The 23204-nt window shown below is 41.0% G+C and overlaps 1 protein-coding gene across 1 annotated transcript in view; it reads left to right on the top strand.

Moving 5' to 3' along the window:
- PTPN23 (protein tyrosine phosphatase non-receptor type 23) overlaps positions 1 to 23204 on the top strand; it is a 338041-nt gene that overhangs the window by 102557 nt on the left and 212280 nt on the right. The window lies entirely within an intron of this gene.

Genomic DNA, 23204 nt, shown 5'->3' with positions numbered 1-23204 from the left:
AAACATGAATTATTTTGCTGTTAACTTCTCACTTCTTATGAGGACCGTTACAGGGACAGTCAAGTCCAAAAAAAACTTTCATTATTTAAACAGGGAATGTAATTTTAAACAACTTTCCAATTTACTTTTAGCACCAATTTTGCTTTGTTCTATTGGCATTCTTAGTTGAAAGCTAAACCTAGGAGGTTCATATGCTAATTTCTTAGACCTTGAAGACTGCCTCTAATCTGGATGCATTTTGACCACTAGAGGGCATTAGTTCATGTGTTTTATATAGATAACATTGAGCTCATTCATGTGAATTTACCATGGAGACAGCTCTGATTGGCTAAAATGCAAGTCTGTCAAAAGAACTGAAATAAGGGGGCAGTCTGCTGAGGCTTAGATACAAGGAAATTACAGAGGTAAAACGTGTACAATTATAACTGTTGGTTATGCAAAACTGGGGAATTGGTAATTAAGGGATTATCTATCTTTTTAAACAATAAACATTATGGAAAATGGACAAAATATTGCAAGTTTTTTTTTTTATTTATTTACTGCGCACAATTAAGATCTTATATTACGTTCTCATCGTGCTTCGCGTTCCGTTGAGTGCCTTCCTCTTGAGCTCTCTAATAGCACTACAGAGCTTCTACAAATTGTGAATGGGTTATAAGTAAAACATTGTGCTGATCTTATTTCTCTTGTACGATGTATCGAGTCCACAGATTTTATCCATACTTGTGGGATATTCTCCTTCCTAACAGGAAGTGGCAAAGAGAGCACCCACAGCAGAGCTGTCTATATAGCTCCTCCCTTAGCTCCACCCCCAATCATTATCTTTGCCTGCTAACTGCTAGGAAGGGTAAAGTGAGTGTGGTGACAAAAATGTTAGTTTTTTTCTCAAGCAAAAGTTTGTTATTTTAAATGGTACCGGTGTGTAATATTCACTCTCTGGCAGAAAAGGGATGAAGATTTCTGCAAGGAGGATGATGATCTTAGCACTTTGTAACTAAGATCCACTGCTGTTCCCACAGAAGCTGAGGAGTACAGGAAAACTTCAGTTGGGGGAACAGTTTGCATGCTAAGCTGCATTGAGGTATGTTTAGTCAATTTTTTTTTTCTAGACAGACTGTGATAATTCTAGAAAAGGCTGACAATATCCCCATGAGGGGAAGGGTAAGCTGTATTCAGACACTTAATAGAGAATCCCAGCTTGCATAAAGGGCTCATTTGTTACTGGTGGCACTTATAAAAAAAAATTAACGTTTTTTGAGGGACTTAAAGGGGTCATTGTGGCTGATTTAAGGGTTATTAACCCACATGGCTAGTCTAGAAAAACTTTGGTGTGTTTCTTTTAGGACAAACAAAAGTTCCACACTGAAATAGAGCTTTTCGTACTGTCGACTTACCGCGTCCGGTCCTAGGGAGGGGTTTCTTCTGTGGTTGGTCTGCGGTCTGCAACCTGATCAGCGGGCGTCCGCAATCCGTATCTGTATGCCGATTTTCTTCTCCTCAGCCCCAAATTGAGCTCCTTGGTTTCATCGACAACAACCAGCTTGAACCCCCGCCCTCCTCAGACGCGTGCGGCTCCTCCTATTGACTAGCGGCCTGTGACGTCATCACCCGGTGAGTGCGCCATCCAATCCACGGGAGGGGGAGGGGAGGAGGCGCAATGCCTCAACTGTGCTCTCCGTAGGGATCCAATGATTCAAGGCAATTAAGGAAAGACAGGAGCACCAGTGGATGTGTGAATCAGCGTTTATTCACCATAGACGCTGCAATAAAAAGCACTCGAAAACATATGTCAATTTGTGAGGTGCTTCAAAAAATGAAAAGAACTCCGTATTTGCTGACAGCAGCTGATTGCTCAATGGGATGTAAAGGTGGTTGAACAGCTGACGCGTTTCGGCAGTGTTGCCGTAGTCTTAGCTGAGTAAAACTTAAAAACAAGCGCCCTTTTTCAAGGGCTAACCTTCCTCCCATTGGGCAATCCGTTGAGCCAATCAGGACTATCAATAATTGAGACTATCAATAATTAACAGCTGCTAGTACTGTTTAAACCTCCGTGTTACTCCTTATACCCAAATGTTATTAATACTTTATACAATTCGATACAAATATTCTTTAAACAGAACAGAACAAATATGCCTAATTCCCTGTATATATAAAAATGGAAACCAAAAATGCACATACATCTTTAGCTACAAGGCAGTAGAAATATCAGTAAAAAACATAAATACATAGGAATAAACTCCTATCTAATATTTAGTGTAAACCATATATTGTATATGTGCACCTGCTAAATCGGGATTACTCTTTTTCCCTTTTCTACATGAATGTGTCAAATGCACTCTAGCTATACTATAATCTATTTTATTTCATTTATTGTAGTAGTAGGAATATACTGTCTAATAGTTCGCTGAAAGAACCATTATATACACCCTTTAAGATGTGTATTTGAAGAACTATTTAACCTCTTGCGCCCCATTCAATATCAATGGTATCAATAATAATGGGACTCTTATGGTCCCTCTCAGTACCAATAATTTATCAAGTCATAGGCTGAGTTTAGTCCTGAAGGTGTCCTGGTCTTCAATTTGAAAATCCAGAACACCTCCTGTCTACCTAGGGCTTTCTCCCTATCCCCCCCTCTAGATGGCAATGGTACATATTCAATGGCTTTCCACCTGAAACTCTCTGTGCTTTTTGAATGTTCAAGTGCGAAATGCTGCACTAGTGGTGTACTTGATTTTCCTGCTCTGATGGTAGAGAGATGCTCCCTAATCCGTGACCTGATCTCGCGTGTAGTTAACCCTACATATTGAACCTTGCATGAAATGCAGGTAACTAAGTATATCACATATTTGGACCTGCACGTGATGCATGTTTTTATTTCAAATTGTTGGCCTGTGACGGTGGACTGAAATGATTCCCCACATTCAACTTTCTCACAGGCCACACAATCTCTGTAGTTGCACCTGTGCATGCCTTTTATCACTAGCCATGCCGACCCCCCTGGGGGGCTTGTTTTAACCCTAGTGGGCGCTACTGAATTCCCAATGGTTTTATTTCTCCTGTAGGAGAACTGACAACCCAAGCTGGATATGTTTGTTAAATCATCATCTGCAGAGAGCATTTTAAAGTGCTCTCTGATGATGTTACAGATCCTTGGATATTCTACTGAATAGTCTGTGAGAAATGTCATTCCTTGTTCAAAGGCTTTACTTTCTCTACTCTCTTTAGATTTTAATGTGAGTAAGCTGTCCCTATCCAGGGTCCTGACTGACTCTTGGGCGTTCTTTATTGTTATATGCGAATAACCCCTGTCTTTCAACCTTGCGGCCAATGCACCACTCTCTCTCTCAAAATCTCTTGAGAGGCTGCAGTTTCTTTTCACCCTCATAAATTGCCCTTTAGCCACTGCTTTGAAGACGTTCTGAGGGTGACAGCTCCTGGCGTGTAGTAAAGTATTGCCCGTAATGGGCTTTCTGTAAATAGTGGACATCACTTTTTCGCCTGTCTTTCCAAATAGAGTTACATCAAGATAATTGATGTTCGTCTCCCCAACCTCAAAGGTGAATTCTATCCCCTTGTCATTATTGTTGAGGTATTCAATGAACCCGGGGATATTGGTTAAACCCCCCCTCCACACAAAGAGAAGGTCATCAATGAACCTCTTGTAAAATATTATATCCTTTCGGTGTGGATTTCTTTCTCCAAATATGTGGTCCTCCTCCCACCAACCCATGAATAGGTTGGCGTAGGAGGGGGCAAACTTGGCCCCCATTGCCGTGCCACATATCTGGAGAAAGAAAAGGCCATTGAACTCAAAAAAGTTGTGGGTGAGTAAGAACTTGGTTACTCTTCCCACAAATTCACACAACGACAAGTCATTCCCATGGTACTTCCTCATGAAATACTCTACAGCCTGTAGTCCCTGCTCATGTGGAATTGACGAGTACAGGGACTTCACGTCTACTGTGATCCAAACATATTCATCCTTCCAGTCTATCCTGGACACCAGATTCAAAATGTGTTTTGTGTCCAGGACAAAACTGGAGAGTTGTTTGATCATGGGCTGTAGAATTGCATCAAGCCACTCAGAAAGAGGCTCGAGGAGAGATCCAATGCCACTGACTATGGGTCTCCCTCTTACCTCTGTGAGTGACTTGTGCACTTTGGGAAGATGATTAAACACTGGTGTTTTTGGACATTCAACATATAGAAAATCACCAGTGTTTTTGTCAAATATGCCAATCTCAAGACCATCATCTATGAGGTCACTTAATTGTCGCTGGAATATTTTAGTGGGGTTAGCATCCAGTGCTCTATACTCATGTGTGTTGGAAAGCTGTCTTAGTGCTTCTTGATTGAAGTCACTGGTGTCCATGATCACAATGGATCCACCCTTATCCGCAGACCTAATTACTATCTTGTCATTCCTACTTAAACTTTGTAGGGCTTGTCTTTCTAAAAAGTTGATATTGGGTCTGTGGACCTTTTCTTGATAGTACAGATTGGTTAAGTCCCTTTCTATTCTGGAGTGGAACTTTTCTATTATAGTACCCCTATCCTGGATCGGGTAAAACTTGGACGGTTTTTTGAACTTCGGAATAACAGTGTGCGTAGTGGATCTGTATGACCCTTCTTCTATTAGTAGAGATTCCAGTGTTCTTATGTCACACTGTTCTCCAAAGTCCAAAAATTCCTCATTAGAATCAGTTACTCCTAATGTGTGAATGCGTGCAGGTTCCATAATTGATGTATCCTCATATGTCTTACGAGCAAAATGTTTATAAAGTGTGAGTTTCCTTACCAGTTTGTTTACATCAAGAAGTGTGTTAAATAAATTAAAGCTGGCGGTAGGAACAAAGCCTAATCCTAACTCCAACACCCTGGTTTCATGTGTATTCAGCTCATATGAGGACAAATTAACTATACTCATTGTAGCTAAGTTGTCTACTTTTTCTTCCGGGTGTATCTGCCTTTCTGAGAATCTCCTGTATCTTGCCCCCCCACGTCTTTTTTTGCTGGGGGGGCAATCGAAAAAACCTGGTTGGCTTGTGCCCTCTCTGTGTTAGTAACTGTGTATGCTGTATCGTTATTAGTAATCCCTGTTTTATGTAAATTATATTTTGAATAGGCATATGGTTTGGCATTTTTTAGAATGGGAGCCACTTGTGTGGTTATTTCCCTCTGCCCACTCAGTTGTGAGATGTTTCCCTGAGCTGCGGGGACGGTATTACTACTTAGGGGATAAGGGGTGTAATTACTATCAGTGTCTTCCCCTCCAGATCCTGAACTTTCCCCCTGTGAATCAGTGTCAGTCTCTGTAAAATGAATTCTACGGTGTCCTCTTCCGCCTCTGCCTCTATTTCTATGTCTGTTACCTCTCCTAGACCCACTACCTCCTCTGGTATTGAACTCTTTTCTCCTTGTGAATCGTTCTTTCCGATTCCAAATGTATACTAGATCATTATTGAAATCTGTCTGATCCCTTACAAATTTAGTATGTTTTCTCTCTAGTAAAATTTGTTTTGCTTCCGCTATAGTGTCATGTAGGATTTGGTCTAGGGTTGGGTAATCTGTATCCCCACTACGATTATTCAGCTCATTCTGAATTACTGATATCTTATCTGCTATGACCTTTAGCTGTGTGGTTTTGTACTGTATCAATAGCAGCATAAGTTTAGTTGAACATTCAGATAGTGTTGCATTCCACATTGTTATAAATTCCCTATCCTCTGTCAGAAACGTTGGGAACTTGCTTATGCGCAATCCCCTGGGAATGAGACCAAGTTCATTATACTTATTCAAAGTTATAATGTCCCATTTAAGTCTATTTTCTTTGATTAATAATTGCTCCACATCTTCAAAAAGAGCTGTTAGCGATAACTTGGTGGGATCAGTGGAAAATATAGCTTCAATTTCCCTAATATGTTCATCTCTTTCTGTAACAGTCATAAGAGAGTAAAAAGTACGTGTTTGCAGCTGTGAGCTGCTGTCAGTGTTGGACATCTTATCACTCCCTTGGCTCACCCCTCTCGTGTGATGAAAAAAGCTCTACAAATAGTGAGGTAATGGAGCGGGACCCCACACTCCTGTAACTATATAACAAACAAAAGTTCCACACTGAAATAGAGCTTTTCGTACTGTCGACTTACCGCGTCCGGTCCTAGGGAGGGGTTTCTTCTGTGGTTGGTCTGCGGTCTGCAACCTGATCAGCGGGCGTCCGCAATCCGTATCTGTATGCCGATTTTCTTCTCCTCAGCCCCAAATTGAGCTCCTTGGTTTCATCGACAACAACCAGCTTGAACCCCCGCCCTCCTCAGACGCGTGCGGCTCCTCCTATTGACTAGCGGCCTGTGACGTCATCACCCGGTGAGTGCGCCATCCAATCCACGGGAGGGGGAGGGGAGGAGGCGCAATGCCTCAACTGTGCTCTCCGTAGGGATCCAATGATTCAAGGCAATTAAGGAAAGACAGGAGCACCAGTGGATGTGTGAATCAGCGTTTATTCACCATAGACGCTGCAATAAAAAGCACTCGAAAACATATGTCAATTTGTGAGGTGCTTCAAAAAATGAAAAGAACTCCGTATTTGCTGACAGCAGCTGATTGCTCAATGGGATGTAAAGGTGGTTGAACAGCTGACGCGTTTCGGCAGTGTTGCCGTAGTCTTAGCTGAGTAAAACTTAAAAACAAGCGCCCTTTTTCAAGGGCTAACCTTCCTCCCATTGGGCAATCCGTTGAGCCAATCAGGACTATCAATAATTGAGACTATCAATAATTAACAGCTGCTAGTACTGTTTAAACCTCCGTGTTACTCCTTATACCCAAATGTTATTAATACTTTATACAATTCGATACAAATATTCTTTAAACAGAACAGAACAAATATGCCTAATTCCCTGTATATATAAAAATGGAAACCAAAAATGCACATACATCTTTAGCTACAAGGCAGTAGAAATATCAGTAAAAAACATAAATACATAGGAATAAACTCCTATCTAATATTTAGTGTAAACCATATATTGTATATGTGCACCTGCTAAATCGGGATTACTCTTTTTCCCTTTTCTACATGAATGTGTCAAATGCACTCTAGCTATACTATAATCTATTTTATTTCATTTATTGTAGTAGTAGGAATATACTGTCTAATAGTTCGCTGAAAGAACCATTATATACACCCTTTAAGATGTGTATTTGAAGAACTATTTAACCTCTTGCGCCCCATTCAATATCAATGGTATCAATAATAATGGGACTCTTATGGTCCCTCTCAGTACCAATAATTTATCAAGTCATAGGCTGAGTTTAGTCCTGAAGGTGTCCTGGTCTTCAATTTGAAAATCCAGAACACCTCCTGTCTACCTAGGGCTTTCTCCCTATCCCCCCCTCTAGATGGCAATGGTACATATTCAATGGCTTTCCACCTGAAACTCTCTGTGCTTTTTGAATGTTCAAGTGCGAAATGCTGCACTAGTGGTGTACTTGATTTTCCTGCTCTGATGGTAGAGAGATGCTCCCTAATCCGTGACCTGATCTCGCGTGTAGTTAACCCTACATATTGAACCTTGCATGAAATGCAGGTAACTAAGTATATCACATATTTGGACCTGCACGTGATGAAGACCAGGACACCTTCAGGACTAAACTCAGCCTATGACTTGATAAATTATTGGTACTGAGAGGGACCATAAGAGTCCCATTATTATTGATACCATTGATATTGAATGGGGCGCAAGAGGTTAAATAGTTCTTCAAATACACATCTTAAAGGGTGTATATAATGGTTCTTTCAGCGAACTATTAGACAGTATATTCCTACTACTACAATAAATGAAATAAAATAGATTATAGTATAGCTAGAGTGCATTTGACACATTCATGTAGAAAAGGGAAAAAGAGTAATCCCGATTTAGCAGGTGCACATATACAATATATGGTTTACACTAAATATTAGATAGGAGTTTATTCCTATGTATTTATGTTTTTTACTGATATTTCTACTGCCTTGTAGCTAAAGATGTATGTGCATTTTTGGTTTCCATTTTTATATATACAGGGAATTAGGCATATTTGTTCTGTTCTGTTTAAAGAATATTTGTATCGAATTGTATAAAGTATTAATAACATTTGGGTATAAGGAGTAACACGGAGGTTTAAACAGTACTAGCAGCTGTTAATTATTGATAGTCTCAATTATTGATAGTCCTGATTGGCTCAACGGATTGCCCAATGGGAGGAAGGTTAGCCCTTGAAAAAGGGCGCTTGTTTTTAAGTTTTACTCAGCTAAGACTACGGCAACACTGCCGAAACGCGTCAGCTGTTCAACCACCTTTACATCCCATTGAGCAATCAGCTGCTGTCAGCAAATACGGAGTTCTTTTCATTTTTTGAAGCACCTCACAAATTGACATATGTTTTCGAGTGCTTTTTATTGCAGCGTCTATGGTGAATAAACGCTGATTCACACATCCACTGGTGCTCCTGTCTTTCCTTAATTGCCTTGAATCATTGGATCCCTACGGAGAGCACAGTTGAGGCATTGCGCCTCCTCCCCTCCCCCTCCCGTGGATTGGATGGCGCACTCACCGGGTGATGACGTCACAGGCCGCTAGTCAATAGGAGGAGCCGCACGCGTCTGAGGAGGGCGGGGGTTCAAGCTGGTTGTTGTCGATGAAACCAAGGAGCTCAATTTGGGGCTGAGGAGAAGAAAATCGGCATACAGATACGGATTGCGGACGCCCGCTGATCAGGTTGCAGACCGCAGACCAACCACAGAAGAAACCCCTCCCTAGGACCGGACGCGGTAAGTCGACAGTACGAAAAGCTCTATTTCAGTGTGGAACTTTTGTTTGTTATATAGTTACAGGAGTGTGGGGTCCCGCTCCATTACCTCACTATTTGTAGAGCTTTTTTCATCACACGAGAGGGGTGAGCCAAGGGAGTGATAAGATGTCCAACACTGACAGCAGCTCACAGCTGCAAACACGTACTTTTTACTCTCTTATGACTGTTACAGAAAGAGATGAACATATTAGGGAAATTGAAGCTATATTTTCCACTGATCCCACCAAGTTATCGCTAACAGCTCTTTTTGAAGATGTGGAGCAATTATTAATCAAAGAAAATAGACTTAAATGGGACATTATAACTTTGAATAAGTATAATGAACTTGGTCTCATTCCCAGGGGATTGCGCATAAGCAAGTTCCCAACGTTTCTGACAGAGGATAGGGAATTTATAACAATGTGGAATGCAACACTATCTGAATGTTCAACTAAACTTATGCTGCTATTGATACAGTACAAAACCACACAGCTAAAGGTCATAGCAGATAAGATATCAGTAATTCAGAATGAGCTGAATAATCGTAGTGGGGATACAGATTACCCAACCCTAGACCAAATCCTACATGACACTATAGCGGAAGCAAAACAAATTTTACTAGAGAGAAAACATACTAAATTTGTAAGGGATCAGACAGATTTCAATAATGATCTAGTATACATTTGGAATCGGAAAGAACGATTCACAAGGAGAAAAGAGTTCAATACCAGAGGAGGTAGTGGGTCTAGGAGAGGTAACAGACATAGAAATAGAGGCAGAGGCGGAAGAGGACACCGTAGAATTCATTTTACAGAGACTGACACTGATTCACAGGGGGAAAGTTCAGGATCTGGAGGGGAAGACACTGATAGTAATTACACCCCTTATCCCCTAAGTAGTAATACCGTCCCCGCAGCTCAGGGAAACATCTCACAACTGAGTGGGCAGAGGGAAATAACCACACAAGTGGCTCCCATTCTAAAAAATGCCAAACCATATGCCTATTCAAAATATAATTTACATAAAACAGGGATTACTAATAACGATACAGCATACACAGTTACTAACACAGAGAGGGCACAAGCCAACCAGGTTTTTTCGATTGCCCCCCCAGCAAAAAAAGACGTGGGGGGGCAAGATACAGGAGATTCTCAGAAAGGCAGATACACCCGGAAGAAAAAGTAGACAACTTAGCTACAATGAGTATAGTTAATTTGTCCTCATATGAGCTGAATACACATGAAACCAGGGTGTTGGAGTTAGGATTAGGCTTTGTTCCTACCGCCAGCTTTAATTTATTTAACACACTTCTTGATGTAAACAAACTGGTAAGGAAACTCACACTTTATAAACATTTTGCTCGTAAGACATATGAGGATACATCAATTATGGAACCTGCACGCATTCACACATTAGGAGTAACTGATTCTAATGAGGAATTTTTGGACTTTGGAGAACAGTGTGACATAAGAACACTGGAATCTCTACTAATAGAAGAAGGGTCATACAGATCCACTACGCACACTGTTATTCCGAAGTTCAAAAAACCGTCCAAGTTTTACCCGATCCAGGATAGGGGTACTATAATAGAAAAGTTCCACTCCAGAATAGAAAGGGACTTAACCAATCTGTACTATCAAGAAAAGGTCCACAGACCCAATATCAACTTTTTAGAAAGACAAGCCCTACAAAGTTTAAGTAGGAATGACAAGATAGTAATTAGGTCTGCGGATAAGGGTGGATCCATTGTGATCATGGACACCAGTGACTTCAATCAAGAAGCACTAAGACAGCTTTCCAACACACATGAGTATAGAGCACTGGATGCTAACCCCACTAAAATATTCCAGCGACAATTAAGTGACCTCATAGATGATGGTCTTGAGATTGGCATATTTGACAAAAACACTGGTGATTTTCTATATGTTGAATGTCCAAAAACACCAGTGTTTAATCATCTTCCCAAAGTGCACAAGTCACTCACAGAGGTAAGAGGGAGACCCATAGTCAGTGGCATTGGATCTCTCCTCGAGCCTCTTTCTGAGTGGCTTGATGCAATTCTACAGCCCATGATCAAACAACTCTCCAGTTTTGTCCTGGACACAAAACACATTTTGAATCTGGTGTCCAGGATAGACTGGAAGGATGAATATGTTTGGATCACAGTAGACGTGAAGTCCCTGTACTCGTCAATTCCACATGAGCAGGGACTACAGGCTGTAGAGTATTTCATGAGGAAGTACCATGGGAATGACTTGTCGTTGTGTGAATTTGTGGGAAGAGTAACCAAGTTCTTACTCACCCACAACTTTTTTGAGTTCAATGGCCTTTTCTTTCTCCAGATATGTGGCACGGCAATGGGGGCCAAGTTTGCCCCCTCCTACGCCAACCTATTCATGGGTTGGTGGGAGGAGGACCACATATTTGGAGAAAGAAATCCACACCGAAAGGATATAATATTTTACAAGAGGTTCATTGATGACCTTCTCTTTGTGTGGAGGGGGGGTTTAACCAATATCCCCGGGTTCATTGAATACCTCAACAATAATGACAAGGGGATAGAATTCACCTTTGAGGTTGGGGAGACGAACATCAATTATCTTGATGTAACTCTATTTGGAAAGACAGGCGAAAAAGTGATGTCCACTATTTACAGAAAGCCCATTACGGGCAATACTTTACTACACGCCAGGAGCTGTCACCCTCAGAACGTCTTCAAAGCAGTGGCTAAAGGGCAATTTATGAGGGTGAAAAGAAACTGCAGCCTCTCAAGAGATTTTGAGAGAGAGAGTGGTGCATTGGCCGCAAGGTTGAAAGACAGGGGTTATTCGCATATAACAATAAAGAACGCCCAAGAGTCAGTCAGGACCCTGGATAGGGACAGCTTACTCACATTAAAATCTAAAGAGAGTAGAGAAAGTAAAGCCTTTGAACAAGGAATGACATTTCTCACAGACTATTCAGTAGAATATCCAAGGATCTGTAACATCATCAGAGAGCACTTTAAAATGCTCTCTGCAGATGATGATTTAACAAACATATCCAGCTTGGGTTGTCAGTTCTCCTACAGGAGAAATAAAACCATTGGGAATTCAGTAGCGCCCACTAGGGTTAAAACAAGCCCCCCAGGGGGGTCGGCATGGCTAGTGATAAAAGGCATGCACAGGTGCAACTACAGAGATTGTGTGGCCTGTGAGAAAGTTGAATGTGGGGAATCATTTCAGTCCACCGTCACAGGCCAACAATTTGAAATAAAAACATGCATCACGTGCAGGTCCAAATATGTGATATACTTAGTTACCTGCATTTCATGCAAGGTTCAATATGTAGGGTTAACTACACGCGAGATCAGGTCACGGATTAGGGAGCATCTCTCTACCATCAGAGCAGGAAAATCAAGTACACCACTAGTGCAGCATTTCGCACTTGAACATTCAAAAAGCACAGAGAGTTTCAGGTGGAAAGCCATTGAATATGTACCATTGCCATCTAGAGGGGGGGATAGGGAGAAAGCCCTAGGTAGACAGGAGGTGTTCTGGATTTTCAAATTGAAGACCAGGACACCTTCAGGACTAAACTCAGCCTATGACTTGATAAATTATTGGTACTGAGAGGGACCATAAGAGTCCCATTATTATTGATACCATTGATATTGAATGGGGCGCAAGAGGTTAAATAGTTCTTCAAATACACATCTTAAAGGGTGTATATAATGGTTCTTTCAGCGAACTATTAGACAGTATATTCCTACTACTACAATAAATGAAATAAAATAGATTATAGTATAGCTAGAGTGCATTTGACACATTCATGTAGAAAAGGGAAAAAGAGTAATCCCGATTTAGCAGGTGCACATATACAATATATGGTTTACACTAAATATTAGATAGGAGTTTATTCCTATGTATTTATGTTTTTTACTGATATTTCTACTGCCTTGTAGCTAAAGATGTATGTGCATTTTTGGTTTCCATTTTTATATATACAGGGAATTAGGCATATTTGTTCTGTTCTGTTTAAAGAATATTTGTATCGAATTGTATAAAGTATTAATAACATTTGGGTATAAGGAGTAACACGGAGGTTTAAACAGTACTAGCAGCTGTTAATTATTGATAGTCTCAATTATTGATAGTCCTGATTGGCTCAACGGATTGCCCAATGGGAGGAAGGTTAGCCCTTGAAAAAGGGCGCTTGTTTTTAAGTTTTACTCAGCTAAGACTACGGCAACACTGCCGAAACGCGTCAGCTGTTCAACCACCTTTACATCCCATTGAGCAATCAGCTGCTGTCAGCAAATACGGAGTTCTTTTCATTTTTTGAAGCACCTCACAAATTGACATATGTTTTCGAGTGCTTTTTATTGCAGCGTCTATGGTGAATAAACGCTGATTCACACATCCACTGGTGCTCCTGTCTTTCCTTAATTGCCTTGTTTCTTTTAGGCCCCACTAACATCGAGTGAGGTGGGAGGGGCCTATTTTCACGCCTCAGTTGCGCAGTTTCTTTTACTCTGAAGACATCCAGCTGCTTCTCCAGAGGGTCTTGCTGTGTTTGAGGGCCTAAAAGAAGGGTTTTCCCCACAAATCTATCCTAAAAGGGCAGGTAGGCGCCACAGCAGAGCTGTGGCAAGGTGCTGAACATTTTTATACAGTTTCTTTGACGTTTTGTCAATCCAGTTTTTACATTAAGGGGTTAATCGTTTATTTGGCTGGCTGTGCAAACTTACTAAGGCTTTATGATTCTACTGTAAAAAATTCATAAAGTTTACTGCTTTTTTACACTGTTTTGCAGAGTTTGTGCATCTTTTTTTCTCTTAAAGGCACAGTACCGTTTTTTTCTAAGTATTATTTACTTTGAATAAAAGTTTTCCAAGCTTGCTTGTTTCATTACTAGCCTGTTTAACATGTCTGACACCAAGGAAAATCCTTGTTCAATGTGTTTAGAAGCCATTGTGGAACCCCCTCTTAGAATCTGTCCCACTTGCACTGATATGTCTATTAATTATAAAGAGCATATTTATAGCACTTAAAAATATAGCAATAGATGATTCTCAGACAGAAGGAATTGAGGGTTTGCCATCTAGCGCTCCCCAAGTACCTCTAGTGCGTCAACTTAATTTACTTTACAAGACATGGCCACAGTTATGAATACAACCCTCACAGAGGTTTTCTCTAAACTGCCTGGTTTACAAGGAAAGCGTGACAGCTCTGGGTTAAGAACAACTGCTGAGCCTTCTGACGCTTTAGTAGCCGTATCCGATATACCCTCACAATGTTCTGAAGTAGGGGTAAGGGATTTGCTATCTGAGGGAGAGATTTCTGACTCGGGAAAGACGCTCCCTCAGACAGATTCTGATATGACAGCCTTTAAATTTAAGCTTGAACACCTCCGCTTGTTGCTCAGGGAGGTATTAGCGACTCTGGATGATTGTGACCCTATTGTGGTCCCAGAGAAATTGTGTAAAATGGATAAATACTTAGAGGTTCCTGTTTACACTGATGTTTTTCCAGTCTCTAAGAGGATTGTGAATATTGTTACTAAGGAGTGGGATAGACCAGGTATACCGTTCGCTCCCCCTCCTGTTTTTAAGAAAATGTTTCCCATATCTGACACCATGCGGGACTCGTGGCAGACGGTTCCTAAGTTGGGGGGAGCTGTTTCTACTCTCGCTAAGCGTACAACTATACCTATCGAAGACAGTTGTGCTTTCAAAGATCCTATGGATAAAAAAATTAGAGGGTCTCCTAAAGAAAATTTTTGTTCATCAAGGTTTTCTTCTGCAACCTATTGCGTGCATTGTTCCTGTAACTACTGCAGCTGCTTTCTGGTTCGAGGCTCTAGAAGAGGCTCTTCAGATGGAGACTCCATTAGAGAATATTATGGATAGAAATAAGGCCCTTAAGTTGGCTAATTCTTTCATTACAGATGCCGCTTTCCAACTGGCTAAATTAGCGGCAAAGAATTCAGGTTTTGCCATTTTAGCACGCAGGGCGTTATGGCTTAAGACCTGGTCTGCTGATGTGTCATCAAAATCTAAACTTTTGAACATCCCTTTCAAAGGAAAGGCTATATTCGGGCCTGAACTGAAAGAGATTATTTCAGACATCACTGGAGGGAAAGGCCATGCCCTCCCTCAGGATAAAACAAAATGAGGACCAAACAAAATAATTTTCGTTCCTTTCGGAACTTCAAGGGTGGTCCCGCTTCAGCTTCCCCTGCTGCAAAGGAAGAGGGGAATTTTGCCCAATCCAAGTCAGTCTGGAGACCTAACCAGGCTTGGAACAAGGGTAAACAGGCCAAGAAGCCTGCTGCTGCCTCCAAGACAGCATGAAGGGGTAGCCCCCGATCCGGGACCGGATCTAGTAGGGGGCAGACTCTCTCTCTTCGCTCAGGCTTGAGCAAGAGATGTTAACGATTCCTGGGCTTTAGAAATTGTGTCCCAGGGATATCTTCTGGACTTCAAAGATTCCCCCCCCCCCACCCCAAGGGGGAGATTTCACATTTCTCAATTGTCTGCAAACCAGACAAAGAGAGAGGCGTTCTTACGCTGTGTAGAAGACCTACATACCATGGGAGTGATCCGCCCAGTTCCAAAAGTGGAACAAGGGCTAGGTTTTTACTCAAACCTGTTTGTGGTTCCCAAAAAAGAGGGAACTTTCAGACCAATCTTGGATCTCAAAATTCTAAACAAATTCCTCAGAGTACCATCATTCAAGATGGAGACTATTCGGACGATTCTACCTCTGATCCCGGAGGGTCAATATATGACTACCGTGGACTTAAAGGATGCGTATCTACATATCCCTATTCACAGAGATCATCATCAATTCCTCAGATTCGCCTTTCTGGACAGGCATTACCAGTTTGTGGCCCTTCCCTTCGGGTTGACCACGGCTCCCAGAATTTTCACAAAGGTGCTAGGGTCCCTTTTGGCGGTTCTAAGACCGCGGGGCATAGCAGTGGCGCCTTATCTAGACGACATCTTAATTCAGGCGTCGACTTTCCAGCTAACCAAGTCTCACACGGACATCGATTTGGCTTTTCTGAGATCTCATGGGTGGAAGGTGAACATAAAAAAAAGAGTTCTCTCTTCCCTCTCACAAGAGTTTCCTTCCTAGGGACTCTGATAGATTCGGTAGAAATGAAAATATTTCTGACGGAGGTCAGGAAATCAAAACTCATAACTACCTCCCGAGCTCTTCATTCCATTCCTCGGCCATCAGTGGCTCAGTGTATGGAGGTAATCGGACTCATGGTAGCGGCAATGGACATAGTTCCTTTTGCCCGCCTACACCTCAGACCACTGCAACTATGCATGCTCAAACAGTGGAATGGGGATTATGTAGATTTATCTCCTCAAATTCATCTGGATCAGGAGACCAGAGATTCTCTTCTCTGGTGGTTGTCTCAGGACCACCTGTCTCAGGGAATGAGTTTTCCCAGGCCAGAGTGGCTCATAGTAACGTCAGATGCCAGCCTGCTAGGCTGGGGTGCAGTCTGGAACTCCCTGAAAGCACAGGGCTTATGGTCTCGGGAGGAAACTCTCCTCCCGATAAACATTCTAGAACTGAGAGCGATATTCAATGCGCTTCAGGCATGGCCTCAGCTAGCTGCGGCCAAATACATCAGATTTCAGTCAGACAACATCACGACTGTAGCTTATATCAATCATCATGGAGGTAACCAATATAATCTGATGGGCGGAGACTCACTCTTGCCATCTTTCAGCAAGAGAACTGGGAGGCGGATTTCCTAAGTCGTCAGACTTTCCATCCGGGGGAGTGGGAGCTCCATCCGGAAGTATTTGCCCAACTGACTCAGCTATGGGGCACACCAGAATTGGATCTGATGGCGTCCCTTCAGAAAGCCAAGCTTCCTTGTTACGGGTCCAGGTCCCTGGATCCCCAGGCGGTACTGATAGATGCTCTAGCAGTGCCCTGGTCCTTCAATCTGACCTATGTATTTCCACCGTTTCCTCTCCTCCCACGTCTGGTTGCCAGAATCAAGCAGGAGAGAGCTTTGGTGATTCTGATAGCACCTGGGTGGCCACCCAGGACTTGGTATGCAGACCTAGTGGACATGTCATCTGTTCTAATCCAAGGTCCATTCAAGCATCCAAATCTAATTTCTCTGCGTCTGACTGCTTGGAGATTGAACGCCTGATTTTATCAAAGCGTGGTTTCTCTGAGTCGGTCATTGATACCCTGATTCAAGCTAGAAAGCCTGTCACCAGGAAATTCTATCATAAGATTTGGCGCAAATATCTTTATTGCTGTGAATCCAAGGGTTACTCATGGAGTAAGATTAGGATTCCTACAATATTGTCTTTTCTCCAAGAAGGATTGGAGAAGGGATTATCAGCTAGCTCCTTAAAAGGACAGATTTCTGCTCTGTCTATTCTTTTATACAAGCGTCTGGCAGATGTCCCAGACGTTCAAGTGTTTGAATACAGGCTTGATTCTGACTAAAGCCTGACTAAACCTGTTGCTCCGCCATGGAGCCTAAACTTAGTTCTTAATGTTCTTCAAAGGGTTCCGTTTGAACCTATGCATTCCATAGATATTAAGCTTCTATCTTGGAAAGTTCTGTTTTTAGTAGCTATCTCTTCGGCTCGAAGAGTTTCTGAGTTATCTGCTTTACAGTGTGACTCACCTTATCTTGTTTTCCATGCAGATAAGGTGGTTTTGAGTACCAAACCTGGATTCCTTCCTAAGGTTGTTTCTAATAGGAATATCAATCAGGAAATTGTTGTTCCTTCGCTGTGTCCTAATCCTTTTTTAAAGAAGGAACGTCTGTTGCACAATCTTGATGTGGTTTGTGCTTTAAAGTTCTACTTACAAGCAACCAAAGATTTCCGTCAAACATCTTCATTGTTTGTTGTTTATTCTGGTAAGAGGAGAGTCCAAAAAGCTACGGCTACCTCTTTCTTTTTGGCTGAAAAGCATCATCCGTTTGGCTTATGAAACTGCTGGCCAGCAGCCTCCTGAAAGGATTACTGCTCATCCTACTAGAGCAGTGGCTTCCACTTGGGCTTTTATAAATGAGGCTTCTGTTGAACAGATTTGTAAGGCGGCGACTTCGTCTTCGCTTCATACTTTTTCCAAATTTTACAAATTCGATACTTTTGCTTCTTCGGAGGCTATTTTTGGGAGAAAGGTTCTACAAGCAGTGGTGCCTTCCGTTTAAGGTACCTGTCTTGTCCCTCCCTTCATCCGTGTCCTAAAGCTTTGGTATTGGTATCCCACAAGTATGGATGAATCCGTGGACTTGATACATCTTACAAGAGAAAACAGAATTTATGCTTACCTGATAAATTTCTTTCTCTTGTGATGTATCGAGTCCATGGCCCGCCCTGTCTATTTAAGACAGGTAGTATATTTTTATTTTAAAAACTTCAGTCACCTCTGCACCCTATAGTTTCTCCTTTTTCTTCCTAGCCTTCGGTCGAATGACTGGGGGGGTGGAGCTAAGGGGGAGCTATATAGACAGCTCTGCTGTGGGGGCTCTTTAATTTGTGTCATACAAGTCACTGCTGACTCTCACAAATGTTGTGGTGTTTGAATACTGGTGCACAGGCCCTGACAGCATATGTGCGTATGCCGCAGAAAAACCAATAACTTTTACTAGAAGCATTTTTGTTAATTGATGTATATTACAAACATGCTTCTATTTCAAAGTAAAAAGCACCCATGGACATTCCAATTTTGACATTTCTTTCCTTTAAAGGGACAGTAAACTTAAAAAATGTTACATAATTCTGCACTATGTGCAGAATTATGTAACATTATCCTAGCGACACCTTAAGCAAACGAGATTTATCCCCCAGAGATATACTTACCTTATGTTTCCCGCCAGCCTATTATGATTTCCTTTTTTTTTTTCTTTCAAAAAGCATGTCATAGCCGCACTGTCTAATCACAGCGAGCCCGATCGTGCCATTGACCAGATTGTAATGCACTCCCATTCTGGGTAAAACCGGGAATGTGCTATATTTCGTTGTATGCTGCGATTGGCCACTCTGTGATTACACAGCGCACCGTGAGGTACTTTTGAGAAGAAAAAAACAAACCAAGAGGCTGGCGAGGAACGGATGGTAAGTATAGCTTTTGTGGGAGGTAAATCTCTCAATCTCTCGGTTTTTTTTAAGGTGTCGCTAGGATAACTTTTCATAATTCTGCACATAGTGCAGAATTATGTAACATTATTTGTTTACTGTCCATTTAAACATTAGTGGTGTCTGTGTATACTTGTTTTGGGGATCCTTTGAAATCAGTTATTTTTAGAACGTTGTGTGGTGTCAGCAAGTCTTTCCTTTTTTAAAAACAGCACTAAGCAATATTCTGCCCTTGATTCATGTGCCAATACTGAAATATGTGATTCTTTATTTGTTTGACAACCTTTCTACTCATTGGTCTGATGTAATATTAAACAGTCATGTGTCTGCATGCTATGTATTTTTTACCATTATCTAGTAGTAACACAGATTATCTTTTCACCCATATCACTTGTATAGGTGTTGTATAGAGGACCTACAAAAAAGGGTTGTGTGTATTCTTGCCTATAGAGAAAGGCAGAACCTTTCACAAAGTGACTTTTTTTTGTGAAAAAGGCATCTCTGATGTTTTAGTTTGATAAACTGCTGGCTGTTTTTCAATGTTTATAAATAGTAGGGTCTGAGTGATTAATTCCTGTGGTCTTGCTTTCGTCATCCCAGAGGTGATTCACATTTAATTACTGGTGAACCCCTTTGGACTTGTTTCAGAAGCAGCAGTTAAGAGCCCTTGATAACAGTAATTGAAACAAGAAGTCAGCTCGCTACAACGTGCAAAAATATCTTGTTACTGCAAATTTCTTCCATCAGCTTAATCCTGGCTGACTTAGTACAAAATGGGCCAGTCACTGTGTGTAATATATAGATAGATATGTGTGTGTGTGTATATGTATGTGTGTATATGTGTGTATGTATGTGTGTATATATATATATATATATATATATATATATATATATAAATATAGAAAGAAAAGATACCAGGATATATATTGATACCCTAGAACAGCAAGGGATTCAAAAAGGCACACAAAAAAAGAACTTTCCAAATTTTACAATTTATTTCCCAAAAAATACAGTTCAGTATAAAAAGCTTTATCTGTCAGTGTCAAACACCACAGCGAAAGGCGAAAACTAACTTAAAACAGATAAAGAGCAAAATAACCTAATTCTCTCCCTGTTCTATGTCAAAAGTATACACCACTAAATGAAGGGGTTAACCAACAAAGATAATATGCAACCTAAGTATATACTTAACCAACTGCCAGGACATGTGTTATCTTAGGCAACATGCATATATACATAAACAACCAAAGTCCATACATAAACGTAATATCGTATGTAAAAGACACGGCCGACTTACTAAGAAAGTTGGATGGGGTAGAAGTAAGTGAAAAGACTATTCTGGCATCTTTAGATGTGGAGGGTCTCTACTCCTCCATTCCCCATAAAATAGGTCTAACAGCAATTAGGAGATTCCTATAAACTAAAGGTCCAGCATATGCTGAACACACAGAATTTGTATATTCACTTCTTGAGTTTATTTTGAAGAATAATGTGTTCACATTTGATGCACAGGTGTTTCGACAGCTACGTGGAACTGCGATGGGGGCAGTTTGTGCCCCCACGTATGCTTGTCTACACCTGGGCCTTTGGGAATCAGAGATTTTTGAATACCATTCCAGAATCTTTGAGGACAAAGTGCTGATGTGGATTAGGTATGTGGACGATTTCCTTGTCCTGTAGGATGGGACAGCGGAAGAATTTAATGAATTTGATGCTGTCCTGAACCATAATGACAAGAACATTATCTTGACATCAGAAACAAACACAACAGAATTAAACTTTTTGGGTATTACTTTGAAAAAAGAGGGTCTGAAAATAGTCACGGAAAACTACAGGAAAAAGAACGCTACTAACAACATTTTACATGCAGATAGTAGTCACCCAGGGATTCCTTATGGGCAATTCCTCCGTTTGAGGAGGAATTGCTCCTCTTTATCAAAGTTTGACACTCATGCGTCACTGATGAAAGAGAGATTCTTAAAAGAGGTTACTCGAATAAGTGTCTTAAGAAATCCCTCTGGAAAGCTAGAAATATGTCTAGGGATGACCTTCTGTATAGAAATAACTCCAAAATGGAAAAAAGTGAGATTAGATTTATTTCTAATTTCAACAATCAATGGGAAAACATCAGGTCAGTTTTTAAGAAAAATTGGCACATCTTATCCCTAGATGACAAGGTGAAAAGCGTGATAGGAGATACCCCACTCCTAACAGCCAGGAAGGCACAGAGTTTAAAGGACAAACTGGTGAGAAGTCAATTCTCAAGGGGTCCTTCTGCTTCGGATTGGCTAAGAAAGGACAGAGGTATTAGAGGTAGTTTTCCATGTGGGCACTGTGTATACTGTGCTGACATGGATAGCACAAAACAATTCTCTGTTCAGGATGGAAAGATTTTTTATATTAAATTTTTCTTTAATTGCAGATCGAAAGGGGTAATTTTATCTTCTACGGTGCTCATGTCCGGCCTTCTACGTTGGAAAAACCAAGAGAATGGTGAAGGACCGGGTACAGGAGCATAGGGATGATATACTCCATTCCAGGGATACAAATGTTGCCAGACATTTCTGTACTGTACATAATAGCAATGTAGATTCATTAAAGTTTATTATCATAGATAAAGGTATCACGAATGGACGTGGTAATAATGACAGGGTCCTCTTACAAAAAGAGGCCAAATGGTTTTACAGACTGGGAACTAGAATCCCAAAAGGTCTGACTGATAAGCTGGAATATGCCCACTTCTTATAAATAACTATGTGTAATGGTTAAGCATCCGCTTGGAGTGTATGCCAAAACTGAGGGTGAACTCTATTTAATCTTTATTGTGTAGAAAATTTTGGGGGTAAATAGGAATTACGTTGTACCAAAATAAGTATTTCACACAATATAGAGCTCTGTTGTTTATCCTTTATTCATACAGGGTTAAATGCAATACAGCTTTAAGAAACTGTAAGGCTGTGTGGGATAATCACCTGTAAGTAATCAGGTATCTGTATAAAACAGGATGTCCGGTGAGGACTCTACATGCCCTGATGATCCCCTGTAACACATACTGGAGGTGGGGGAGAAACGTGCGTTGGCACTGTGTTTTGAAACCCAGGTATAAGTCGACTGTACTCTGGGTCTTGAGTTTCAGTGCAAAAGTTTAACCTGTTCCCTGAATCATCTGCTTGCAAAGAGACACTTTGGCTACATGTATGCAGCAGTTAAGTCCAAGTAATTTGCTTATGTGCTGATTTGGTTCCGGCGGTGGAGTGAGCGGTTTTAAAGTGTGCTATTGGAATGCGGTAAGGATTTGCCTATATGAGAGGTGATTGTACATCTTGGTATTTTACCCTGTCAGAAACCTTAATAAGCTTCACGGCGATATGCCGATTCAACTGGGCGTCCTTTGACCTATGGAAAAGGTTTCTTCCGCCTGCAGCCACTTACAGTCCCTGGTGATGATCCGCCACTCCCACTTTGTGTTACGTCACATGCAAAGGAGTCATCACAAGCGTTTGCAAGCTGAAAGCCGTTGGGAACAGCATAACGGAAAAGTCTAAGCTAAGTGCCTCTCTATTTCACTTAAGAAGTTATATTTGTGAATGACTGTATATGCAGCAGGAATAGCTGCGGTTTAATCACACAGCATTGAGGAGATGTGCTCGTATATAACAAAAGCGCTTTAACACTTCAAGCAAAACCCATATTACGTTTATGTATGGACTTTGGTTGTTTAAGCAATATTACTTACTCTCTCACGCTTTTTGTATATATATATATATATATATATATATATATATGTAGCCCTCAGTTTACGCCGGGGTTAGGTTCCAGAAGGAATGGTTGTAAATCGAAACCGTTGTAAATTGAAACCCAGTTTATAATGTAAGTCAATGGGAAGTGAGGGAGATAGGTTCCAGGCCCCTCTCAAAATTGTCATAAGTAACATCTAATACATTATTTTTAAAGCTTTGAAATGAAGACGTTAAATGCTAAACAGCATTATAAACCTAATAAAATAATCACACAACACAGAATATATAATTAAATGAACAAAAACATTTGCTAAACAGCATTATAAACCTAATAAAATAATCACACAACACAGACTTCACTTGCATTTTTCCGCAAACAGTTCTTTCTATGCATTCCAATCTGGACTGATTTATAGACAGGAAGATCTTGTTCCTTTAAAATCTGCTCGATAGCTCAGTTCTGGTTAAACTGATTAATTTCAGCTTGCTTTGCTGCAAAACAAGCGGACAGTTTCACCTAC

The sequence above is a fragment of the Bombina bombina genome, chromosome 5 (genome assembly GCF_027579735.1).
Source record: "Bombina bombina isolate aBomBom1 chromosome 5, aBomBom1.pri, whole genome shotgun sequence".
NCBI lineage: Eukaryota > Metazoa > Chordata > Amphibia > Anura > Bombinatoridae > Bombina > Bombina bombina.
The sequence above is the reverse complement of the archived record's forward strand: the minus strand, read 5'-3'. Positions and strand labels throughout refer to the sequence as shown.